This window comes from Panthera pardus, unplaced genomic scaffold (assembly GCF_024362965.1).
Source record: "Panthera pardus isolate Hobbes unplaced genomic scaffold, ASM2436296v1 HiC_scaffold_2, whole genome shotgun sequence".
Classification (NCBI taxonomy): domain Eukaryota; kingdom Metazoa; phylum Chordata; class Mammalia; order Carnivora; family Felidae; genus Panthera; species Panthera pardus.
This window is the reverse complement of record NW_026526765.1, coordinates 70,233,475-70,253,387: the sequence shown is the minus strand read 5'-3', so window position 1 is coordinate 70,253,387 and position 19,913 is coordinate 70,233,475. Positions and strand designations below refer to the sequence as shown.

The window sequence follows — 19,913 nt, the reverse complement described above, 5'->3', positions numbered from 1 at the left end:
CAGAATCAAAGAGATTTATATGTACTGAAAACAGACAGTGCAGCATGTAAGACAGTTATGATTTCCATATTGGATGGATCATGATCTCCTCTTGAAGAGTGGTTCATGGGGCATCTGGGTAGCTCAGTCAGTTGAGCGTTTGTCTCTTGAATTCGGCTCAGGTCATAATATCACGGTTTGTGAGATGAAGCGTTGGGGTGGACTCTGCGCTGACAGCATGGAGCCTGCTTGGGATTCGCTCTCTCCTTTGCATGTTTCCTCTCCGCCCCTCCCCCACTCATATGCATGTGTGTGCACTTGCGCTTTTTCAAAATCAATAAATAAACATTAAAAAAAAGTGGTTTGTGCTGGTGGTTAAGAATGAATTGTCGGTTAGAAAGAGCCGGGAGTCATAAAGCAAAAAAGCTGGCAAAAATGAAGAAAAGAACCATCGATTAAGGAAAAGAGGGAGGTGTATGTATGGCGACTGTTGAACCAAGATGGCACACAGCCAAGGTTTCTCTTGAAGCCAATTATGAGAAACTGTTAAACAGGAAAATGGGAGCCGTGAGGGGGGAGGGGGGAGGAGGAAGATGTGTGTTGGGGGTGCTGGGGGGGGTAATGGTGGAGAGATAGGATAAGGCAAGAACTTTTAAAATCATTTGTTTGACATCGACATTATTGTATTCATTTGTCCAGGTAAGCAATGTTATTAGAACAGACCAAAATTGGTATTTGGTAAAGTAGAATATATACTGAAGACTTTTTAAAAAAGTTTTTTTTAATGTTTATTTATTTTTGAGGGAGAGATAGAGACAGAGTTTGAGTGGGGTAGGAGCAGAGAGACACAGAATCCGAAGCAAGCTCCAGGGTTTGAGCTGTCAGCCCAGAGCCCGACATGGGGCTTGAACTCATGAACCATGAGATCATGACCTGAGCCAAAGTCAGGCACTTAACTGACTAAGCCACCCAGGCACCCCTATGGTGAAGACTTTTTATAAATCTATAGCTAGGCAGTACTGTAGCATTTTAAAAGTCATGGTAGTACCTGGTGTAGATCTAAATTTTAATGATAGATGAGTGTCTTAAACCCTAATGCTAACAACTTCAGCTGAGATACATATCCCTCTAGACCCTATGGGGGTGGCTAGTATTTTATAAAGCCTATGGGTCACGTAGACAGGAAATTAGTTTCCTTCATTCTTCCATACTTTTTCCTGCATTTATAAGATGTAAAAAAAGTTGCACAGTATTTTTGAAATCAGATGAAATCAAGTCTTTATTAAATTTGTGGCAATGCAAAGTGATAATTAAAACAGATGGAAAATTTAACTGGATTTTCTGTAATTGCTTTTTTCAGCTTCAAAAATGTAGCATAGGTTTTTGCTACAGTCATTTACTTCAAATACATTCACTCAAAACTGCCATTTCTTAACACAATGCTGGGCATATGGCAAGCAGTTTTTTAAGTTTCTTGAGTGGATAGGTGAGAAACCAGAAAATTTTTGAAGAACTGGAAAGGTTCTTATGTTTTCAGAGATTCGAGTTTCTTATACACATATAAATACACACACACACACACACAATGTGAACCAAACAGTTCTAATTCACCATTAGACTCTTATTTGAAGCTACTTTTTGCAAATATGTAATACAAATTCACCAGACACATCTTTCCTGGTTTAGATTCCCTTTGTATAAAGGTAGAAAAATCCTCAGGTTCTTGGAAAAGATATGCTCTGGCAAAATAATCCCCAGAGTTGTATTTTGGCTTTATTTAACCTTTAATTCATAAACATTCATGGATTTCATTCATACTGACATGATATAACATTTAATATTAACAGGAAATTAATTTCTATTTTAAGAGGTTTATTCACATATGCTTAATTATGCTATTAGCAATTGCTACAAAATACATACTAAACATTTAGCTTATTATCATTTCTGATTCTATTAAGATGTTTTTGTAGTTCAATAATTAGGTATAACTTAATCTGAGATAATTTTTGAGAACAAATTAAAGACTAAAATATGATGACTTACTTAGCTTCATAGTCTCAATATTTTGGGTGTAAATATTTATGGGGAAATAGAACTTAAAACAAAATCTTCTCCCAACCCAGAAATCCTCTCCTATAAGATAGTGAAGGAATAAAACACAGAACTAAATCACAATGTGATGTGCATTACAGGCAATTAGGAAAGAGATTTTAAGGACAGAAAGAAATCTCATCCCTCAGCCAAGCAGATATAACCCATTACATATGTTTTCAAGATAAACAGTAACCAGTTCTCCAGGAAGAGGCCTTGATGGTACCATTTGCACACATAATTCATCTTAATTTTATTTGGTAAATGGGGTGACCATCTGTGTTAGCTAATTAGCTTTATCCAAAGGAAAAACAAACTTCTATCTTTATGACAGAAGGTAGTTTAGCAAGTTGGAGTGATTTGCCCATTGAAGTTAGGCTCTTAATCTCCCATGGAAAGTAAGTGTTATCTCCTTTTGCTTTTTATGGCAGTATAACTGACATATAATATTCTATTAGTTATAGGTATACAACATAATGATTTGATATTTGTATATATTGCAAAATGATCGCCATTATATGTCTAGTTCACAGCTGAAACCATACAAGAAGAGCTTGGTTTCTTTCATTTGTGATGAGGACTCTTAAGATTTACTATCTTAACAACTTTAAAATATGTAATATAGTATTATTAACTATAGTCACCATGACATACATTATATCTCCAAGGCATATCCATTTAACAACTGCAAGTCTGTGTGCTTTTTGACCCCCTTCACCCATTTCAATCCCACCCATCCCAACCATCAATGTGTTCTTTGCATCTATGAGTTAGCTTTCTTTCTTTCTTTTTTCTTTTCTTTTTTTAAGATTCCACATAAAGTGAGATCATAGGGTATTTGTCTTAATCTGCCTGACATTTCACTTTGCACATGCCATTAAGGTCCATCCTCAAAGTTGTCAAGATTTCATTATTTTTTATGGCTGAATAGTATTTCACACACACACACACACACACACACACACACACACACACACACACACACACACTTTCTTTATCCATTTCTGGATGCTATGTCTGTCTCTTGATGTTCACATTTCAAAGCATTATCTCCTAAGTATTTAAAGACATTCCTGGGAGGTAAAGCCAACAAAACTAGCTGAGAGAGATCTAACTAGTTTTAGAAAGGATGTAGATACACTTCAAAGAAGTAAGAATGTTCTCAACAATTACAAGGTTTCTCTTTTCTTTTTAATTTTTTTTTAATGTTTATTTATTTTTGAGACAGAGAGAGACAGAGCATGAACAGGGGAGGGCCAGAGAGAGAGGAAGACACAGAATCTGAAGCAGGCTCCAGGCTCTGAGCTGCCAGCACAGAGCCTGATGTGGGGATCGAGCCCAGGAACCTTGAGATCATGACCTGAGCCAAAGTCCGACGCTTAACCGACTGAGCCACCCAGGCGCCCCAATTACAAGGTTTCTAAGGCAAATGTTCTGGGAAAGGGAAATCTCTTCCCACATCTTTAAGAGGAAGAATTAAGCCTCTTATTTAAATTTTTTATTTGTCTTTACAGCATGTTTTGCTTTCTTTGAACCAGCAGACGAGAAAAGTCCAATGTTAAGATTCGTTTCGCTATGTGTAGGGCTGTTCACTATAATTAAACAAATAACCCTGTTGAAAAAAATATTCACCATTCTTTTTTGCCTCCCACGTAATTCAAAAGTTTTAGAGGGGGAAGGTGGAGATGGGGTTGACGTTAATATGCTCCAGGCAAAGAATGTGGTTCAACCAATGTACAGGATACAATGCCTTAAAAAGTCGGCTACACGAACACACCCTCAATAGTGACTAATAACACCTATCATACTGTTACAGATCACCTAGTGATCTTTGTTTAGCTCACATTAGTCATTTTCCACTAAATTCTTTTGGTGAAGGACGCTTCTGAAACAACTGTTGCTGGAAGAGCAAACCAATTTGGGTCTTTGAACATTCCAGACTCTGGAAGAGATAAGGTCTTATTATTATAGGGGACCACTGCAGGTCCTGCTGTACGCTTAACAGTATCCATCACAATTCCAGCACGGAGTGCCTAACTCTTTTTTTTTTTTTTTTTAAAGACAGTCTCAGGCACTGGGAATTAATGAGAAAGATTTCAGTTCCCGCTTTAGCTGAAATCCATTCCCAAAGTATCAATATTACAACTGATGCAACTAAAATGTACAGGAAAAGGTGACTGATTCTGAGAGCGAGAAGTGCACATTGAGGGGTACGAGATCCCCAGCCCCAAAGCAGCTTCGGTTCCTGGAGATTTCAACTCCCGGGAGCGCCCAGCACCCCGCGGGCACACTTAACATTTTAATCACGCCTCCGCCCCCACCCTCCGAATTCCTTTCCGGCTAACGACCCGCCGGGTAGTCCCTTCCAGGCGGCCTCAGCTTATCACCCCCGGCCCGGCCACTTCCCGGTCGCGGCCAGGCGAGCCTCCCAAAGTTTCCTGTGACGCCGCCGTCCGCCTCCGGCCCCATCCCGCCCTCACTCCCACCCCCGCAGCCCTCGACTCCGGGTAGAGAGGAGCGGATCACAGGAACGAGGAGGGGAACGCGAACAGGAGGACCTCGGGACCCCACCAGAGCCGGGGACCCGGCCCAGAGGGCAGCAGCCAGAGCTCCACGCTTCCCTTTGCCACGCCCGCAGCCCCGGGTCCGCGCGCGCCCACCCGGCCTGGACCCTGAAACCCACCCCTCGGGGTCCAGGGCCAATCGGCCGCGCCCCGCCTCCTGGGAGGTGGGGGAGGAGGGGGTTGGGGGCCGGGCGGCAGCGCCCGCCTTCGGCTCGTGCCCATTGGCTGGGGCCTCGAGGGTGCCCGAAGACCGGAGTGCAGTTTGATTGGCCGCAGAGGCTCGTGACAGCGGCGCCCATTGGCTGTGGTGGTCCCCGTGACGCGGGGTGGCGACTGGCTCCCGGGTCTGAGGGGCTCCTGCTTGTCAGGTTCTAGGTAGGTGAGTTTCGCGCCGCCGGCGGCTGGCGCTGTTGCCCGGGGCAACGCCGAGGGACGGGGGACTAGGAGGAGAGGCCTGCGGAGATAGGGGGCAACACCCCCTGCCCGCAGGGGGGCGCCTGGGACTCAGCCCTGGCCGGCGGCGGCTGCGCCGAAGGCTCTTCCTCCGCCCTTGGCCACCCCCACTCCCGCCCCAGGCTGCAGGGTCTCCCGCCCGTCCTCCACCCGCAGCGGAGCATTCCTGGTTGGGGCTCGGGCCGCGCTGCACCCCCCGGGCCGGCGAGGCCGGCCCCTCCCACCAACCCGGGACTGGAGGCTGAGGGGGCGGGTGCCGGCGCGAAAGGGCTGAGGCGGGCTCAGCGGCCCCGCCCCATCGCCGGGGTCGGTGGGCTGCGGGGTGTGGGGCGGTGTTTGCGGGGCTGTGGGCACCACCCATCATGCCCGCACCCCCTTCTCTCCGAGCGCTCCTTTCCTGGCGCGGCCCTCCGGCTGGGGCGACCACCCCCAACCCCTAGGTGTTCCCTCAGTCCCATCCTACCTCTGGGGCCCTGCAGTCCCCCTTGACCCGCGGAGCCCGTCCGCAGTCCGTCTTCTGTGCCTCAGCTTCCCCCCCTCCCGCTTTTATCTCCCACCTTGGATCACTGCTCCTGTCTTGGCCAGAGGTGACCCCCTAGACATAGTCAAGAGTTAAATTGTTAAGTGTGAAGCTAATGCAGCCGGGGCAATTTCTGCTCTGTACTCTCTTTGCCATTTAGGGTTGAGGAGGTGTTTGGAGGCACCTCTCGGTCAGCCTCAGAGTCTTTAGTATCAACTTTCTGAAACGCTAACTGGGTTGGTGTTGGTAGAGCCGGGCCGGTACGTCGTGCACAAAATTGATTTAATTGTGAAGTTGTCGTTTTTTACTTTGTACATTTGTGATCTTGATATTTAGTGCTGTGCAGTCCCAAGTCCAGTAATTTATTAAGGCTGGTAGCCTTTCATTTTCGTTTGCCTTATGGTTAAGAAAAAAAAGTCTTAATCTTTTTAATTTGTAAAAAGCTGCATATATTCATAATGGTCTTACTGTTACTTTGGAATAAACCGCTCTAAAGGTGCAGTAGTACCATTTTCCTTTCTCCAGGCATTTTAAGATAAAACAGTTTCTCCAGTGGAGTTGTCACCGTGTATAAAAGTGTTGAGGAAAAATTAATAAGAAAAAAACCCCCAAAACTATTTTAGTGATTAAAGACTAGAAAACACTTTTTAACTTATGGAATGGGAATAGGATTTTAAAAAAACTTGCAAAATGTAATTACTTCGCGAGTTTAGTGTAGTCTTGGTATACCTTTATGGTCTTGAGAAAGAAATACTCAAGAAGAACCACACGTTTGTCAGAATGCAAAGGAAAGCTGAATGTAATCTTTTGGGAGCCGGGAATCCTTTTTGCTACTACCCTTGAACCAAGGGAACTACATATACTTCCAAAGGTGTTGTGAATGTATTTAGAGTATATGAACGTACTTGGAAACCTTTTCCCTCTTTTCTTCCCAGATAGACCTTTGGTCAAGATCTGTTTCCCTTCTGCACTGATGGTCAGCAGCATTTAATATATACCATATAAAATTATTTAGGGTCCAGTTAATGCAGCTTCTGCATTACTTGAAAGGTTGATGTCAGTAGTTTGGAAGTAAGAATTCACACTTTTGGTAGAGAAATCACTTTCATTTCATCTTCAAATTTTACAGGCTTATAACTCTGGTCTGTGAACATTTCAAGCTTATTTTCTCCTTTATTTTACTATGAAAAATTTCAAACAATGAAGTAATTAGCCGACCACCTACGCAGCAATAACTTATCCAAGGTAGCTGTTAACATGGTATATGCTAAGAAAAAGAACTGAAATGATCAAGTTTGAAAACCAGCATAAATATATATCATACCAAAATATTGTAAGGAACTCAGTTTCTTTTTGCAGATGGAAATAGTGTTTATAAAAACAACAGTAAGTTAATTTACATGACATTTACAAAGCAATCTTGTGAGTGACTAGGAAGTCATCATGTTTGTAAATCAAGGCCCAGATGAGTAAGCTGCATTTTGGTAATAAAAAAAGAAATCAAATGAACTTGTACAAATACAAGTTTGTTTTAAAATTGGACTCCTGTATTAATAGTTTTGTACTTGATTTTTAAATGACCATCTTCTTTTGAAGACAGGTCCAAAGGACCATCACTTATTCAGTGTTTCAGTAACATACTTAATAAATTGGATCAATCTTATGTATGTTGTTTTGCAATAAGTATATTTTTGTAATGGAAAAATAAAGCCTACGAATGGGAACTTTTTAAAGAACTGTTTCATGGAAAATGAAGTAATTGTCTAGAAACATTTAAGTCAGTATTTTGATAGGATTCAAAAGTGTCTTGGGTGGTGTTTCATGGTGCTGCTAGCAGAATATTTGAACACAGACCTTCAGTTTATAATAAAATAATAATAAATGGGTATAATTTATAATTTATAATAATAAATGGGTATAACATACACATACATATGTGTATGTTATATTTGGAATTTTTCCATATTTAGGAAATCCCTGCATTCTTCTTTGAGTATTTGAATCCTGCTTTTCAGTTTTAGTATACCCTAAATGTGTTTTTCTTACTTAACCTCATTTATATAACTAATTTCTTAAATATTGAGATTAAGAGCTATGTCTCAGAATTTATAGATCTCAGATTGCCTTGTTATTATTTCTCCATATTTCATTTGGCATGCTTATGTATGGTTAATTTACCACACACTGAGAGATTAAAGAGAACAGGCAGGTCATAGTTTTGGAACTTGAAAAAAATAAGATGTTTACCTATGTTTAAAAAAAAATTTTTTTTCAACATTTATTCATTTTTGAGAGTGAGAGAGACAGCATGAGCAAGGGAGGGGCAGAGAGAGAGGGAGACACAGAATTGGAAGCAGGCTTCAGGCTCCGAGCTGTCAGCACAGAGCCCGACGCAGGGCTCAAACTCACGGAGTGCTAGATCATGACCTGAGCCAAAGTTGGACGCTCAACCAACTGAGCCACCCAGGCGCCCCAAGATGTTTACATATGTTTTAACTGAAGTTCCAATTTTTTTTCTCTGCCTCCTTCCCTCTTTTCTTCTTTCGTTCCTATTTTTATTTTTATTATAAAAGTTAAATGCTTTAAAATCAATTAAAAAGACTATAGAAAAGAAAAGTCACCAATAATTCCATGGTGGTTGATATTTGGAAAATAAATGAAACTTTTGTTTCTTCTATAAAGCCCTACCAATCATTGCAGTTCGATGGTCTCTATTGCAGTACATCTGTACCTGTACCTAATCTTACAGTTCTTGAACTTGAGATTTGGTTACCCTAAATTAGAAGAGTCCTCCAAGGTCTGGAAGAAAAATGGAAAAGAATAAATAGAGGACAGATTAGAGCAACAACAACAACAACAAAAACAAGAGAAGCAATTTCTCACTTTTTCTTATAAGTATAAATGTAATCTTAGTTACTCATGTGAAACTTCAGTATGGCTGACAAAATATGGGACCTCCCAAGTTTTTTCTTTGGAATTCAAAATATCTAGGTAAGAAGTTTACTTAGTGAGTTTCTACAAAAAGTTTCCAATTTCTCCATTTTGGAGGATATTACATATTTAACTCTATGAAATATGGATGACATTATTTCTTAACTATTCATATATACTTATCAAGCTATGAAGTATATAGATTTAGTTTATATATCATCACTTACTAAAAACTTGATATTGTCTCCTCCTTTTGAAGGTTCTAATTAAAATGCTAAAATTTTTAATGTAGGTTTTTTTTGCCAGGGTGTAGTGAAAGAAGATTCATTTCTTTTGGAGGCAGATAATCTGGATTTCAGTCACAAATCAGAATTTTCTTCTGTGGAATCTTGGGCAAGTTAGGTAATCTCTTTAAATCCTAGTTTCCTCATCTGTAGAATGAGGATAAGACTGCCTCACAAGGTTGTTATGAAGAAGAATAAGACAATCTAGGCAAAATTCCTGAATTTAGGAAGTCCTCAACTTTCATATTCAGTTCATTATATGGTAGCTTTAATTTTATCTCTCCTAGTATTACTGTGTTTATTCTACCATCCTAAAAGTCCCCAAATTTAGACCTTGGATATTCAGTAATGTAAATTAAGTTTATATAAATTGAAAGACATTTATATTTGTACAAACGAAATAATTATCAATATCTCATATTAGCTGTTCTTTGTTCTTCAAATTACTGTGTTTCAGTAGGGGTAGTTGGAAATTCACTTTAAATGCTTTTTACCTCAAAATATGTCTAGTTTGTCTGAATTCTTGAATTATTTTTCTTTCACCTTGGATTATCATCTGTTGGTAGATGGTTTCCCCAAATTCCTTTCATTTTAACCACAAATATTTGCTTAAAAGTGGTACAGAAAAGCTAAGTGTTACTTTCTTAAATCTCTAACTAGTGTTCTTCCCTTCCTTAAACCACATTTACTTAATATGTTTAAAACTTAAACTTTATTCTCCTGGTGCCTGGGTGGATCAGTCGGTTAAGTGTCCAACTTTGGCTTAGGTCATGACCTCACAGGTGGTGGGTTTGAACCCCTCTTTGGGCTTTGTGCTCACAGCTTGGAGCCTGGAGCCTGCTTTGGATTCTGTGTCTCCCTCTCTCTGTTCCCTTTCCCTGCTCACGCTCTGTCTCTCTCTGTCTCCCAAAAATAAATGTTTAAAAAATAAAATGGAAAAAAACCACTTATTTTCAGATGTAATATTACATAAAACTCTTACATGAATGTTTTCCTTCTACTACTGATGTATATGATTATTTTTTAGGGGAGCATTATTTTATAAATATCTACATTTAAAAATGTGTACTCTGTAAGTGTAGGATTCTAATTCCTAAAAGCACACACTTAACACTTAAATGTGAAGGGTGTCATGAAGCAAGCAGTGAGCTGAATAGAGTTAGGAGTTGGACCACATAGTTTTTATGTGTTACCCAGAAATAAAACAAAATATTGTAATCTAAGTCAGTGATTCTCATTTTTTCCCCATCCTAGTATAAGATATTTACATGTGTGACATATTCTAATGTGCAGTTTCTTAGTCTGCTCTCTTTAATTCCATCTCACCCTCTGTGACTCAAGAAAGCATATTGGGGGCGTCTGGGTAGCTCACTTTGTTGAGTGTCCCACTCTTAATCTCGGCTCAGGTCATGATCTCATGAACCATGAGATTGAGCCCCACATTGGGCTCTGTGCTGACAGTTTGGAACCTGCTTGGGATTCTCTCTCTCTCTCTCTCTCTCTCTCTCTCTCTCTCTCTGCCCTGCTCCCTCACTTGGTCTCATTCTCTCTCTCTCTCAAAATAAATAAACTTAAAAGAAAAAAGAAAGCATATCAGAATGCAAGTAATTGAGAGTGACATAATTGTGGGGATAAACTTGAATCTACTCTGATTTACCAAGGAAAGGGAGTCATTTAAAAATGTCTATAACTGCTATTAGTAACAAATCCTGAGACACACCTTATAGTACTACAACTGAGGCCCAAGTTACTTCTGCATTTTCCGGAAATGAGTGCCTCTTCATTTGTCAGTCTTGTCACGCTACAGAAGAAAAGATTACTGTATTAATTTTATGTAACTGATAATGAAGAATCTTACATTTAAAAGAATAACTGATAATGAACATTTAGAAATATGTGAACAATGGGGCACCTGGGTGGCTCAGTTGGTTGAGTGTCTGACTTCGGCTCAGGTCATGATCTCATGGTTTGTGGGTTTGAGCCCTGCTTCAGGCTCTGTGCTGACAGCTCAGAGCCTGGAGCCTGTTTCAGACTCTGTCTCCCTCTCTCTCTGCCCTGACCCTGCTTGTGCTCTTTCTGTCTCTAAAATAAATAAACATTACAAAAGAATTAAAAATATGTGAGGATCAACACCATGGTCTTTATTGTAAATAAAATAATACTAATTATTATAGAAAAATTGAAATTAGTTTTCCAGTCTAAATTATTTCACTTGCTGAAAAAGTATTTCTGTAGTGGGACGAATGGTTTTAGGAGAATGGGAACCCTTCAATGCTAGAATATTTATATTAGATGTTTAGTATATAAAAATGCTCTTTACATTGGCTCAGTCGGAAAAGTATCTTTAAAATTACATTGCTGTGAATGAGATTGCTTTTAAATAGCTCATCTTGTATGCATGTGTACATATAACATACAGTTAGAAGTGAAGACTTAGAAAACCTGTGTTCATTAGACCCTTGACATTAGCAAGTGTTATTTCTCCAAAGCCTTGTGGATCTAGGATATAACTACCCACAAAAAATATATTTCAACTTAATTGAAAATTTTAAGTGATCCCTTCAGACCCTTAACAATTCCACTGTTCAACAGTTTTTTGTTTCTAAAATGAAGTCTTGATGATGTTGCATTATATCATTAGTGTATTTTACAGCAAAGATTCTTATTCTTGGTTTTTATGACCTGGGGTTTGCAGAACAAAAGAGTATTTCTGATTTGATCACAAAGTCTGCCGCATTGTCACAAGGATGAAAAGTTAGTTCTTGGTCACTGCGATGCCTAATTCTTCCTGCTCTTTCTTGAATATGTTTTGTCCTTGGAGTTGAACACTTCTGTAGTTTGTGTCCTTTCTGCTCTTTGAATGTCCAGCTCTGGAGGATTTCCCAAGCTTCCCTTGTTAGTTGGTTGGGGCTTTTCTGTTACATTCATATTCTACAAAGGAAAATACATTTGAATCTTTTACTGACATTCAATTTGGGTAATAACTGGGTCAGTAGCTGCCCTAGAAGCCATACCACCTCTTACTTCACGAAAATGTTTATACAGTGTCCTCATTTCCTCTTGAATTATATTTCCTTCAACATCACATACTCTGTATATACTTTCTTATACAGATTAACCGTCATTTCAATTTTCACTGAGGTTTTAAAAATTTGCTTTGCTTAGAGCAAAGGAAACATTTTTAGGCATCACTTTTTTTTTTTTTTGTATAGAATCTGTGACTTATGGCAGATTTTCTAATGATGCAGATTCAGTCACTCATATTTCAAATTCATTCAGAATTTATGAATTTATGTATTCTGGTTAAGTACTATCACTTTGTCAGGCCTCTTAGCTTTCTATGTAATGCATAGAATAAATTGGCAATAGTAAAGTAATTAAAGGGATCTAAAGTAGTTGTCAATCTAAGTAGTTGTCTCAGATAATTATTAGGGACAACTTGTTAGATCACTATTCCAATTATTTATAAACAGTTATGTTGGACAAAGTGTAGAATCTTTATCTAGATTTATATATATTAGAACATTTTTACAAAGCAGGAATGATTTGTTTCTCTTACTGTTATGTAACATATTGTTATGTAACACAATATGACATATTGTGTTATAATTATTTATTCATGTATATTACTTTTTTCTTCCCCTCCTGAACATTTTTTAAAAAAAATTATATCCTAATTAGTTAACATATAGTGTAATGATGATTTCAGGAATAGAATTTAGTGATTCATCACTTACTTATAATACCCAGTGCTCATCCCAACAAGTGCCCTCAGTGCCCATCATACTTTTAGCCCATCCCCCATCCAACACCTGCCAGCGACTCTCAGTTTGTTCTCTGTATTTAAGAGTTTCATGGTTTATCTTATTTTTGCTTTCCTTCCCTATGTTCATCTGTTTTGTTTCTTAAATGACACTTATGAGTGACATTATATGATATTTGTCATTTTCTGACTGACTTATTTTGCTTAGCATAATACACTGTAGTTCCATCCATGTTGTGTTGCACATAGCAAGATTTCATTCTTTTTAATTTGCCTAGAGATACTCCATTGTATACATATACCACATCTTTATCCATTCATCAGTTGATGGACATTTGGACCCCTTCCATAATTTGGCTATTGTGGATAGCACTGGTATAAACATTGGGGTACCTGTGCCCCTTTGAAATAGCATTTTTGTATCCTTTGGATAAATACCTAGTAGTATAATTGCTGGGTCATAGGGTAGTTCTATTTTTAATTTTTTGAGGAACCTTCATACTGGTTTCCAGAGTGGCTGCAGCAGTTTGCATTCCCACGAATGGTGCAAAGCATTTCCCATCCTCGCCAACATCTGTTGTTGCCTGAGTTGTTACTTTTAGCCATTCTGACAGGTATGAGGTGGTATCGCATTGTGGTTTTGATTTGTATTTCCCTGATGATGAGTGATGTTGAGCATCTTTTCATGTGTCTGTTAGTCATCTGGATGTCTTCTTTAGAAAAGTGTCTATTCATGTCTTTTGCCCATGTCTTCACTGGATTATTTATTTTTTTGGATGTTGAGTTTGATAAGTTCTTTATAGATTTTGGATACGAACTCTTATATGATATGTCATTTGCAAATATCTTCTCCTATTCCTTCAGTTGCCTTTTAGTTTTGCTGATTGTTTCCTTTGCTTTTTATCTTGATGAGATCCCAGTAGTTTTTGCATTTGTTTCCCTTGCCTCATGAGACATGTTGAGTAAGAAGTTGCTGCGGCCAAGGTCAAAGAGGTTGTTGACTATTTTCTCCTCTAGGATTTTGATGGCTTCTGTCTTACGTTTAGCTCTTTCATCCATTTTAAGTTTACTTTTGTGTAGGGTGTAAGCAAGTGGTCCAGTTTCATTCTTCTGCATGTTGCTGCCCAGTTCTCCCAGCACCATTTGCTGAAGAGACTGTCTTTTTTCCTTTGGATACTATTTCCTGCTTTGCCAAAGATTAGTTAATCATAACATTTGTGGGTCAGTTTCTGGGTTCTCTGTTCTGTTCCATTGGTCTGTTCCACTGTGTCTGTTTTTGTGCCAGTACCATACTGTCTTGATATTACAGCTTTGTAATACAGGTTAAAGTCTGGAATTGTGATGCCTGCAGCTTTGGTTTTCTTTTTCAACATTACTTTGGCTATTCAGGATCTTTTATGGTTCCATACAAATTTTAGGATTGTTTGTTCTAGCTCTATGAAGAATGCTGGTAGTGTTCGTTCTAGCTCTGTGAAGAATACTGGTTGTATTTGGATAGGGATTACATTGAATGTGTAAATTACTTTGGGTGTATGGACATTTTAACAATATTTGTTCTTCCATTCCATGAGCATAGAATGCTTTTCCATTTCTCTGTGTCTTCTTCAGTTTCTTACATAGCTTTCTATAGCTTTCAGTGTATAGATTTTTCATCTCTTTGGTTAGGTTTATTCCTAAATATTTTATGGTTTTTGGTGCAGTTGTATATGGGATTGATTTCTTGATTTCCCTTTCTTCTGTTTCATTATTGGTGTACAGAAATGCAACCAATTTTTGTACATTGATATATATCCTGCGACTTTGCTGAATTCATGAATCAGTTCTAGCAGTTTTTTGGTGGAGTCTTGAGTTTTCTACATACAATATCATATCATCTGTGAAGAGTGAAAGTTTGACTTCCTCTTTGCCGATATGGATGCCTTTTACTTGTTTTTATTGTCTAATTGCTGAGGCTAGTACTTACAACACAATGTTGAATAGCAGTGGTGAGAGTGGACATCCCTGTCGTGTTTTTGACCTTAGGGGGAAAGCTCTCAATTTTTCCCATTGAGGATGATATTAGCTGTGTGTTTTCATATATGGCCTTTATGATCTTGAGATCTGTTTCTTCTATCCCTATTTTCTTGAGGGCTTTTATCAAAAAAGGATGCTGTATTTTGTCAAATGCTTTTTCTGCATCTTTTGAGAAGATCATGTGTTCTTATCCTTTGTTTTATTAATGTGATGTATCACATTGATTGATTTATGGATATTGAATCAGCCCTGCATCCCAAGAATAAATCCCACTTGATCATGGTGAATAATTCTTTTAATGTAATGTTGGATCTGGTTTGCTAGTATATTGTTGAGAATTTTTACATTTATGTTCATCAGGGAAATTGGTCTGTAGTTCTCCTTTTTAATGGGGTCTTTGGTTTTGGAATCAAGGTAATGCTGGCCACGTAGAACGAGTTTGGAAGTTTTCCTTTTTTTCTATTTTTGGAACAGATTCAAAAGAATAGGTATACTTTTCTGTAAATGTTTGGTAGAATTCCCCTGGAAAACCATCTGGCCCTGGACTCTTATTTTTTGGGAGATTTTTGATTACTGATTCAATTTCTTTACTGTTTATGGGTCTGTGCAAATTTTCTATTTGTTCCTGTTTGAGTTTGGTAATTTATATGTTTCTAGGAATTTATTCATTATGCCCAATTGGTTGGCATATAATTGCTCATAATATTATCTTATTATTGTTTGTATTTCTGCTATGTTGGTTGTGATCTCTCCTCTTTCATTCATGAATTTATTTTTTCAGGTCCTTTCCTTTTTCTTTTTGATCAGTCTGGCTCGGGGGTTATCAATTTTATTAATTCTTTCAAAGAACCAGCTTCTGGTTTCATTTATCTGTTCTACTGTGTTTATTTTTTTATTTTTTTATTTTTATTTTTATTTCGATAATCATTAATTTCTGGTCTAATCTTATTATTTCCCTTCTTCTACTGGTTTTGGGTTTATTTGCTGTTCTTTTTCCAGCTCTTTAAAGTGTAAGGTTAGGTTGTGTATTTGAGAGCTTTTTTCCTTCTTTTTGTTTTTTTTTTTGTCTTTTATTTTTAACAATTTTTATTATTTTTTTAAATATGAAATTTATTGTCTAATTGGTTTCCGTACAACACCCAGTGCTCATCCCAACAGGTGCCCTCCTCAATACCCATCACCCACCCTCCCCTCCCTCCCACCCGCATCAACCCTCAGTTTGTTCTCAGTTTTTAAGAGTCTCTTATGTTTTGGCTCCCTCCCTCTCTAACTTTTTTTTTTTTTTCCTTCTCCTCCCCCATGGTCTTTTGTTAAGTTTCTCAGGATCTACACAAGAGTGAAAACATATGTTATCTGTCTTTCTCTGTATGACTTATTTCACTTAGCATAACACTATCTGGTTCCATCCACATTGCTACAAAACGCCATATTTCATTCTTTCTCATTGCCACATAGTATTCCATTGTGTATATAAACCACAGTTTCTTTATCCATTCATCAGTTGATGGAATTTAGGCTCTTCCCATAATTTGGCTATTGTTGAAAGTGCTGCCATAAACATTGGGCTACAAGTGCCCGTATGCATCAGCACTCCAGTATTTCTTGGGTAAGTTCCTAGCAGTGCTATTGCTGGGTCATAAGGTAGATCTATTTTTAATTTTTTGAGGAACCTCCACACTGTTTTCCAGAGCAGCTGCACCAGTTTGCACTCCCACCAGCAGTGCAAGAGGGTTCCCGTTTCTCCACATCCTCACCAGCATCTATAGTCTCCTGATTTGTTCATTTTAGCCACTCTGACTGGTGTGAGGTGGTATCTCAGTGTGGTTTTGATTTGTATTTCCCTGATGAGGAGCGAGGTTGAGCATCTTTTCATGTGCCTGTTGGCCATCCGGATGTCTTCTTTAGAGAAGTGTCTTTTCATGTTTTCTGCCCATTACTTCACTGGGTATAACCCAGTGTTTTTCAACCAACAACCAACCCAGTTGTTTTTCAACAACCCAGTTGTTTTTCGGGTGTGGAGTTTGGAGAGCTCTTTATAGATTTTGGATATGAACTCTTATATGATATGTCATTTGCAAATATCTTTTCCCATTCCATTGGTTGCTTTTTAGTTTTGTTGATTGTTTCCTTTGCAGTGCAGAAGCTTTTTATCTTCATGAGGTCCCAATAGTTCATTTTTGCTTGTAATTCCCTTGCCTTTGGGGATGTGTCAAGTAAGAAATTGCTGCAGCTGAGGTCAGAGAGGTTTTTTCCTGCTTTCTCCTCTAGGGTTTTGATGGTTTCCTGTCTCACATTCAGGTCCTTTATCCATTTTGAGTTAATTTTTGTGAATGGTGTGAGAAAGTGGTCTAGTTTCAACCTTCTGCATGTTGCTGTCCAGTTCTCCCAGCACCATTTGTTAAAGAGACTGTCTTTTTTCCATTGGTTGTTCTTTCCTGCTTTGTCAAAGATTAGTTGACCATACGTTTGTGGGTCTAGTTCTGGGGTTTCTATTCTATTCCATTGGTCTATGTGTCTGTTTTTGTGCCAATACCATGCCATCTTGATGATTACAGCTTTGTAGTAGAGGCTAAAGTCTGGGATTGTGATACCTCCTGCTTTAGTCCTCTTCTTCAAAATTACTTTGGCTATTCAAGGCTCCATACACGAATATACTTTGGTGTTTTGTGGTTCCATACAAATTTTAGGATTGCTTGTTCTAGCTTTGAGAAGAATGCTGGTGCAATTTTGATTGGGATTGCATTGAATGTGTAGATAGCTTTGGGTAGTATTGACATTTTAACATTATTTATTCTTCCAGTCCATGAGCATGGAATGTTTTTCCATTTCTTTGTATCTTCTTCATTTTCCTTCATAAGCTTTCTATAGTTTTCAGCATACAGATCTTTTACATCTTTGGTTAGGTTTATTCCTAGGTATTTTATGCTTCTTGGTGCAATTGTGAATGGGATCAGTTTCTTTATTTGTCTTTCTGTTGCTTCCTTATTAGTGTATAAGAATGCAACTGATTTCTGTACATTGATTTTGTATCCTGCGACTTTGCTGAATTCATGTATCAGTTCTAGCAGACTTTTGGTGGAATCTGTCAGGTTTTCCATGTATAATATCATGTCACCTGCAAAAAGTGAAAGCTTAACTTCATCTTTGCCAGTTTTGATGCCTTTGATTTCCTTGTGTTGTCTGATTGCTGGTGCTAGAACTTCCAACACTATGTTAACCAACAGCGGTGAGAGTGGACATCCCTGTCGTGTTCCTGATCTCAGGGGGAAAGCTCTCAGTTTTTCCCCATTGAGGATGATATTAGCTGTGGGCTTTTCATAAATGGTTTTTATGATGCTTAAGAATGTTCCTTTTATCTGGACTTCCTCGAGGGTTTTTATTAAGAAAGAATGCTGAATTTTGTCAAATGCTTTTTCTGCATGGATTGACAGGATCATATAGTTTTTATCTTTTCTTTTATTAATGCGATGTAGCACATTGATTGATTTGCAAATGTGGAACCAGCCCTGCAGCCCAGGAATGAATCCCACTTGATCATGGTGAATAATTCTTTTTACATGCTGTTGAATTCGATTTGCTAGTATGTTGTTGAGAATTTTTGCATCCATGTTCATCAGGGATATTGGCCTGTAGTTCTCTTTTTTTACTGGGTCTCTGTGTGGTTTAGGAATCAACGTAATGCTGGCTTCATAGAATGAGTCTGGAAGTTTTCCTTCCATTTCAATTTTTTGGAACAGTGTGAGAAGGATAGGTATTATCTCTGCTTTAAATGTCTGGTAGAATTCCCCTGGGAAGCTATCTGGTCCTGGACTCGTATTTGTTGGGAGATTTTTGATAACTGATTCAATTTCTTCGCTGGTTATGGGTCTGTTCAAGTTTTCTATTTCTTCCTGTTTGAGTTTTGGAAGTGTGTGGGTGTTTAGGAATTTGTCCATTTCTTCCAGGTTGTCCAGTTTGTTGGCATATAATTTTTCATAGTATTCCCTGATAACTGCTTGTATTTCTGAGGGATTGGTTGTAGTAATTCCATTTTCATTCATGATTTTATCTATTTGGGTCATCTTCCTTTTCTTTTTGAGAAGCCTGGCTAGAGGTTTATCAATTTTGTTTATTTTTTCAAAAAACCAACTCTTGGTTTCATTGATCTGCTCTACAGTTTTTTTAGCTTCTATATTGTTTATTTCTGCTCTGATCTTTATTATTTCTCTTCTTCTGCTGGGTTTGGGGTGTCTTTGCGTATTCTGCTTCTGTTTCCTTTAGGTGTGCTGTTAGATTTTGTATTTGGGATTTTTCTTGTTTCTTGAGATAGGCCTGGATTGCAATGTATTTTCCTCTCAGGACTGCCTTCGCTGCATCCCAAAGTGTTTGGATTGTTGTATTTTCATTTTCATTTGTTTTCATGTATTTTTAAATTTTTTCTCTAATTGTCTGGTTGACCCATTCATTCTTTAGTAGGGTATTCTTTAACCTCCATGCTTTTGGTGGTTTTCTAGACTTTTTCTTGTGGTTGATTTCAAGTTTCATAGAATTTGTGGTCCGAAGGTGTGCATGGTATGATCTCAATTCTTGTATACTTATGAAAGGCTGTTTGTCTGATATAAGTATGGCTACTCCAGCTTTCTTTTGAATTCCAGTAACATGACAGATAGTTCTGCATGCCCTCACTTTCAATCTGAAGGTATCTTCAGGTCTAAAATGAGTCTCTTGTAGACAGCCAATAGATGGGTCTTGTTTTTTTATCCATTCTGATACCCTCTGTCTTTTGGTTGGAGCATTTAGTCCATTTACATTCATTGTTATTATAGAAAGATACGGGTTTAGAGTCATTGTGATATCTGTAGGTTTCATGCTTGTAGTGATGTCTCTGGTACTTTGTGGTCCTTGCAACATTTCACTCACAGAATCCCCCTTAGGATCTCTTGTGGGGCTGGTTTAGTGGTGATGAATTCCTTCAGTTTTTGTTTGTTTGGGAAAACCTTTCTCTCTCCTATTCTGAATGACAGGCTTGTTGGATAAAGGATTCTCAGCTGCATATTTTTTCTGTTCATCACATTGAAGATTTCCTGCCAATGCTTTCTGGCCTGCCAAGTTTCAGTAGATAGGTCTGCTGCTATCCTTATGTGCCTACCTTTGTAAGTTAGAGCCTGTTTATCCCTAACTGCTTTCAGAATTTTCTCTTTATCCTTGTATTTTGCCAGTTTCCCTATGATATGTCATGCAGAAGATCGATTCAAGTTACATCTGAAGGGAGTTCTCTGTGCCTCTTGGATTTCAATGCCTTTTTCCTTCCCCAGATCAGGGAAGTTTTCAGC

At 38.4% G+C, this 19,913-nt stretch overlaps 1 protein-coding gene across 2 annotated transcripts in view; it reads left to right on the top strand.

The window, feature by feature from the left end:
- Positions 1–4,555: 4,555 nt before the first annotated feature.
- The window catches only part of FER (FER tyrosine kinase), a 436,635-nt gene continuing 421,277 nt past the window's right edge, over positions 4,556–19,913 (top strand). The window contains exon 1 of one of the 2 annotated variants that reach the window (XM_053907154.1): positions 4,556–5,012. The gene's annotated coding sequence lies outside the window, so the exon portion shown is untranslated. The remainder of the gene's footprint in view (positions 5,013–19,913) is intronic. The other variant, XM_019450529.2, reaches the window with a different exon arrangement.